Consider the following 7421-nt stretch of genomic DNA (forward strand, 5'->3'; position numbering starts at 1 on the left):
GGGCTGTGAGGTATGGCTCAGAGACCTTGAACTTGACAGGCACGTTTCCCAAAGGCTAAGCTGTAGGTGTGGCCTGGGAGGAGGGGCAGCTGGACCGACCGGCAGGAACTTAGGGGCAGAGATGACACCAACTGTTCCACAGGGATGTCCCCAACTCCCAGCTGCAGAACGGGGTGAGGCATGACCGTGAGAACCAGTGCTCGCCCCTCACCCCACTGGCCCCCAGAATAGCCCATCCCTCACTCCAGGGCAGTCAGCAACAGGTGCAGGGCACAAGGGAACTGCAGTCCCTCCAATGCTCCGAGGGACTCTCCCTACTGCTGGGGGCAGGGCAGGCTGTGGAGCGGTGACCAGGACTCTGTTGGAAGGGGCTCCAAGCGGGTGACATTCCAATCAGAGTTGAGAGCGAAGGCCTAAGCTTGGATTCAGTTTTTATTATTATTATTATTATTATTATTATTATATTGACAGGCACAGTGGACAGTGAGAGAGAGAGACAGAGAGAAAGGTCTTCCTTTGCCGTTGGTTCACCCTCCAATGGTTGCCGTGGCCGGCGCGCTGTGGCCAGCTCACCGCGCTGATCCGATGGCAGGAGCCAGGTCTTCTCCTGGTCTCCCATGGGGTGCAGGGCCCAAGTACTTGGGCCATCCTCCACTGCTCTCCCTGGCCACAGCAGAGAGCTGGCCTGCAAGAGGGGCAACCGGGACAGAATCCGGCGCCCCGACCGGGACTAGAACCAGGTGTGGCGGCGCCGCAAGGTGGAGGATTAGCCTAGTGAGCCGCGGTGCCGGCCGGTGACAGTTCTTAACAGTTTTTGTTCAGAGTTGTCTATTCTGGTATTTCTTCTTCATTGAAATATTTATTTTGTTTAAAGGCAGAGAGACAGAGATTTCCTATCTGCTGTTTCAATCCCCAAATACCTTCAATGTCTGGGGCTGGGTCAGACCAGTTCCAGGAGCTCGGAACTCAATCTGGGTTTTTCATGTGGGAATCAAAGCCCCAGTTATGTGAGCTGTCCATCACCTGCTGCTCCCAGGTGTGTATTAGCAAGAAACCAGAATCAGGAGTGGAAGCTGGACTTGAACCAGACACTCCTATATGAGATGCAGTATCCCAAGCCAAGTGCCAGCCCCTCTTCTTCTCCTTGTCCTAATTTATTTATGTATTTGAAATGCGAAGTTACAGAGAAAGGATGCGAGATCTTCCATCCACTGGTTCACTCCCAAAATGGTCATGATGGCCAGGTCTGGGCTAGGCTGAAGCCAGGAGCTTGGAACTCTGTCTGGGTCTCCCACGTGGTTGGCAGGGGCCAAAGGACTTGGGCCATCTTCTGGTCCTTTTCCCAGGTGCATCAACAGGGAGCTGGATCTTAAATGGAACAGCCAGGACACAAACCAGCACCACAAGGCTGGCCCCTTTTCTTCATTTTTGAAGGATGGTTTTACTTTGGAATTCTGGATTAGGACTTTAGTGTTTTACCTTTTTAAAAAAGATTTATGTATGTATATATGTGAAAGCAGAGATGGGAAGGGAGGGAGAGGGGGAGGAGGAGGGAGGGAGGGAGGGAGAGAGAGAGATTTTTTCCATAAAATTTCCTATTTTCCCCCCCAAGATTTTCATGGCTATTTTTGAATATTTATTCTTCCTTATGAATTTGACTTGAGCTAGCCTATAGGAAATGACATTGTTTCAAATAAATTTTTTCACTTTTTTTTATTTAAAAAAATTTTTTTTAATTTATTTTTTTGACAGGCAGAGTGGACAGTTAGAGAGAGAGACAGAGAGAAAGGTCTTCCTTTGCCGTTGGTTCACCCTCCAATGGCCACTACAGCCAGCGCGCTGCGGCCGGCGCACCGCGCTGATCTGAAGGCAGGAGCCAGGTCTTCTGGTCTCCCATGGGGTGCAGGGCCCAAGTACTTGGGCCACCCTCCACTGCTCTCCCTGGCCACAGCAGAGAGCTGGCCTGGAAGAGGGGCAACCGGGACAGAATTTCACTTTTGAATACTTGAGGTTCATTAACATGGCTCATCTCCATTTTCTTTAAGTTTGCTTTTTATAGCTACAGCTGAAAAGATCAATTCAAATGGTCAGGTGTACCTGAGTCAAATTTGTATCAGCTCTTTTGCGATTTCATGGTATATGCCTTTCTCTCTCAATCTAACCCTGCCAATGGCTTTTGTCTCCATATCAGATCATGGATCATCCGCCTCTAACCTGCACTGTGCATGGGGTACTTTCTTGCTTCACCAAATTATAAAATCATTTGAAAATATCTTTTTAAAAATTCCAAACAGAAACAGAACATTTTGTGTTCAATTATAAAAATAATGGTTTTTCTCCTGGAATGATTTTTCCCCCCTCAGGGAAGAGTCAAAGAAAACAGTGATTTCAACAAGGAACTAAAACCACATCTTGAAATTAGAGAAGCCAGAATGAAGTTCTTAGGATACAACCAGCAAGTCAGAAAAAAAATAAAAAAATAAAAAACCGGTTTTTGACACAGGGAGATGAAAAATTCTTCCCATGCTTCATGTATTGATTTTCTTACATATATTGAATACTTTTTTTTTTCCTATGACAAAGAGACATCTGCATTTCTGTGTTTATTGCGGCACTGTTCACAATAGCCAAGACATGCAAACAGGCTAAATGTCCATGCACTGATGAATGGATAAAAAGATTTGGTACATATATGCAGTGGAATATGATGTCACACAAAAAGGATGAAATCTTATCACAACAACCTGGATAGAACTGGAGGCCATTTCATTGACTTTTTGTTTTGTTGTTTTTAGTCTCTGTGTCATTTGTTCTCTGTTTTATTGTTTCTTTCCTCCTACTAATTTGGGGTTTGATTTATTCTTACTTTTCTAGTTCCTTGAGGGGTGGTGATAAGCTGTTGGAGGTGTTTCTGTCTTTGTGATGCAGGCATTGATTACTGTACATTTCCATCTTTTCCTTTTGCTTTGCCCCATAGGTTTTGCTATGTTGTGTTTCCATTTTCCTTCTTTTCATGAGATTTTAAAATTTCCTCTTTTTTTAAGATTTATTTTATTTTATTTGAAAGGCAGTTACAGAGAGAGAGGGAGGGACAGAGATCTTCCATCTGCTGGCTTACCCCCCCGAGATGACTGCAATGGCCAGAGCTGGGCCAATCAGAAGCCAGGAGCCAGGAGCTTCTTCCTGGTCTCCCAAGTGGGTGCAGAGACCCAAGAACTTGGGCCATCTTCTGCTGCTTTCCCTGGCGCATAAGCAGGAAGTCGGATCAGAAGTGGAACGGCCAGGACTCGAACTGGCCCCTTATGGGATGCCTGCACTGCAGACGGCAGCTTTACCCACTACACCACAGCGCCAACCCCTTGATTTCCTCTTATGTCTATTGATTGTTTAGGAATAAGTTGTGTAACTTTCCATGTATGTTTATGATTTCTAAAGTTTTTCTAGTGCTTTTACATGTAATCAGAAAAGATACTTGATATGATTTCTGTTCTTTTAAACTTGTTGAGACTTGTTTTGTGACCTACCGTATGGTCTATCCATGTGCTATTTTTTTAAAAAGATACTAGACCCCCGCCCCTTTTAAAAAAAAAGATTTATTTATTTGAAAGGCAGAGTTAGAAAGGGGGAGAGAAAGAGCCAGAGACAGAGATCTTCCATCCACTGGTTCAGTCCTCAAATGGCTGCCACAGAAGGGGCTGGGCCAGGCCAAAACCAGGAGCCAGGAACCCTATCTGGTTCTCCTCTTCAGGTGCAGGGGCCCAAAGAATCGAGCCATCTTTCCTGCTGTCCCAGGCGTGTTACCAGGGAACTGGATTGGATTTTTTTTTTTTTTTGGCCTAGACTTGTCCATTTTTGAAACTGTGGTATTGAAGCCCCCCTACTGGTACTGTATTAGTGTCTCTCTCTAAGTCTATTAATACTTGCTTTACATGTTTGATTGCTCCAGTATTGGGCACATTTATATTTACAAGTGTTGTTTCTTTTTTAATTTAATTTTAAAGATTTATTTATTTATTTGAAAATCAGAGTTACACAATGAGAGGAGAGGCAGAGAGAGAGAGAGAGAGAGGTCTTCCATCTGCTGTTTCACCCCCCCCCCCAATTGGCTACAGCAGCTGGAGCTGCACCAATCCAAAGCCAGGAGCCAGGAGCCTTCTCCGGGTATCCCACATGAGTGCAGGGGTCCAAGGACCTGGTCATCTTCTACTGCTTTCCCAGGCCATAGCAGAGAGCTGGATTGGAAGTGGAGCAGCTGGGACTTGAACTGGCATACCCACATGGGATGCTGGTACTGCAGGCGGTGGCCTTACCCACTATGCCACAGCACCGGCCCCTTATTTTTATATTTTTTGATTTAAACTCTGTTTTATTTCATAGAAGTATGGCTATTCCTGTGTTCCTTTGGGTTCCATTTGCGTGGAATATCTTGTTCCATCCTTTCACTTTTAGTCTATGTATGTCCTTAGAGGTGAAGTGAGTTTCTTGTAAACAGCATATAGTTAGGTTCCCCCCCTTTTTTTAAGTTTTATTTATTTTATTTGAAAGAGTTACAGAGAGGCAGAGGCAGAGGGGGAGAGACAGATATAGAGAGAAAAGTCTTCCATCCGCTGGTGCACTCCCCAAATGACTGCAAAAACCAGAGCAGAGCCAGTCCGAAGCCAGGAGCCAGGAGCTTCATCCAGGTCTCCCATGCAGGTGCATGGGGCCCAAGGACTTTGACCATCTTCCACTGCTTTCCCAGGCCATATCAGAGAGCTGGTTTGGGAGTGGAGCAGCCAGGACTCAAACCGGTGCCCATATGGGATGCTGGCACCGCAGGCAGTGGCTTTACCTGCTATGCCACAGCACCAGCCCTCCCCCCTTTTTAAGATTTATTTATTTGAGAGGCAGAGTTATAGACAGAGAGGTCAAGACAGAGAGAGAGGTTTTCCATCCATTGGTTCAGTCCTCAGATAGCCACGATGGCCGGAGCTGGGCCAATCTGAAGCCAAGAGCCAGGAGCTTCTTCCAGGTCTCCCACTCAGGTAGAGGGGCCCAAGCACTTGGGCCATCTTCCACTGCTTTCCCAGGTCATAAGCAGACAGCCGGGTCAGAAAAGGAGCAGCCAGGACAGGAACCAGCATCTATATGGGATGCTGGTGCTGCAGACATATTCTTAGTCTACCATGCCTCAGCGTCAGCACCAGGTCCTGTTTTTTAATCAGTTCTATCACTGTAGATCTTTTAATTGAAGAACGTAGTCCATTGGCATTTAACGTAGTAATATATAGGTAAGATCTTATTACTGCCATTTTGATACTTGTTTTGTAATTTTATTATATTCCTTTCTTTCTCCCACTCTTAAAGTTTCTGTGGTTAAGTGATTGTCTCCAGTAGTACACTTTGATTTCCTGCGTATTATTCTTAGTAAGTTTTTTCTTTGTGGTTACCACGAGGCTTACAAAAATTTCTTTTGGCTATTACAGGCTATCTTGAAAAAATAACAACTTAACATTGATTATAAAGATAGGGTAAGACAAAAAAAAAAAAAAGAAAAAACAAGATATCCCAATGAAGCATTCCATATTTGTGCTCCCTTCCTCCCCACATTTTGAATTTTTGTTTTAAAGATTTATTTGTGTATTTGGAAGGCAGAGTTACAGAGAGTGGGAGAGAGAGGGAGAGAGAAGGAGGGAGGGAGAGATCTTCCATCCACTGGTTCATTCCCCAGATGGCCGCAGTGGCCAGAGCTGTGCCAGGCTGAAGGCAGGTGCCCAAGCACTTGGGCCATCTTTCACTGCTTTCCCAGGTGCATTAACAGGGAGCTGGATCAGAACTGGTATCCATATGGGATGCTGGCATCATAGATGTCAGTTTATCTTGCCATACCATAATGCAGCCTACATTTTGAACTTCTAATGTCACATTTGAGCTCTTTCTATTTTGCCTGTCTCTTGACATTTTAATGTAATACTTAACAATATTTTAGTCTTCATAGTAAAGATACAAATGGCTTATATACAGTGTTACAATATTACAGCATTCTGAATTTGAATTTTTTCGTATTGTTACTCTTATCAGTGAGTTTTCTACTTTCCAGTATTTTTGTCCTTACTTGTTAGCATCTTTCAGATTTTTTTAAAAAGATTTATTTATTTATTTGAAAGTCAAAGTTACAGAGAGGCAGAGACAGAGAAAGAGACATCTTCCATCTGCTGATTCACTCCCCAAATGGCCACGATGGCTGGAGCTGGGCCGATTGGAAGCCAGCAGCTTCTTCTTGGTCCCCCACACGGATGGAAGGGCCCAAACATTTGGGCCATCTTCTGCTGTCCCAGGCCATAGCAGAGAGCTGGGTCAGAAGTGGGGCAGCCAGGACTTGAAAAGGCGCCCATGTGGGATGCCAGCACTGAGGTGGCAGCTTTACCCACTATGCCACAGTGCTGGCCCCCTCTTTAAGTTTAAGAACTCCTTTTAATGTTTCTTATAAAGCAGCTCTGGTGGTGATGAACTCTCTTAGCTGTTGTTTGGGCCCTCTCCTATCTGAAGGAGAGCTTTGCAGGATTCAGCTTTCTTGGCTGACAGTTTTTTTCCTTCAGTGCTGCAAAATTCTCATCCCACTCCCCCCGGGCCTGTTAGGATTCTGGTGACATCTCTGCCGTGAGGAAAACTGGGACCCCTTTACATGTTGTTTGCTTCTTTTCTCCTGCAGTTTTGAGAAACCCTCTCCTTATCTTTAAACTCAGATTGTAATATATCTGGGGTAGAGTTGTTTGGATTGAAGCTGACTTGTGACTGTGTGGGCCAGCCGCATCAGTTGAACGGAACCTAAGGGAGAGAGAGGGACCTAAAAGAGGGACAAGGGTGCAGAGAATGGAGCCAAGACAACAAGGCTGATCAAGGCTCATTTATTCTAAAGTTCCAGCGTAACCAACTGCAGAACAAAGAAGCACAAAGAAGCACAAAAGATAACAACAGACGTAAGCAACTTATTGGGCCTCCGGTAACACAGATGATATTAACAGAGTGTTCTTGATCATCATCCTCCTTCAGGATGGGAGTATGTGACTTTCTTATCCCAAGAACTCCACAAGCCAAGATTGGCCTAAACTTGTCCAAAGGCTGCCTACCTGTGACCTTCTAGTACCTGCATAGTTGTATGTTTCTCTGGATTTGAGCAGTTTTCTGTCATTATCTCTTTGAATGTGTCTTCTATCCTTTCGGCCTTTTCAACTCCCTCTTGAATTCCAGTAACTAGGATATTCTTTTCTCTCTTTTTTAAAGATTTTATTTATTTATTTGAGAGGCAGTTACAGAGAGAGAGAGGGAGAGACAGAAAGAAAAGTCTTCCATCTGGAGCTGGGCCAATCCAAAGCCAGGAGCCAGGAGCTTCTTCCAGGTCTCCCACGCAGGTGCAGTGGCCCAAGGACTTGGGCCATTCT

Source organism: Oryctolagus cuniculus, chromosome 15, assembly GCF_051225735.1.
Source record: "Oryctolagus cuniculus isolate XC-2025 breed Fujian yellow rabbit chromosome 15, ASM5122573v1, whole genome shotgun sequence".
Lineage (NCBI taxonomy): Eukaryota > Metazoa > Chordata > Mammalia > Lagomorpha > Leporidae > Oryctolagus > Oryctolagus cuniculus.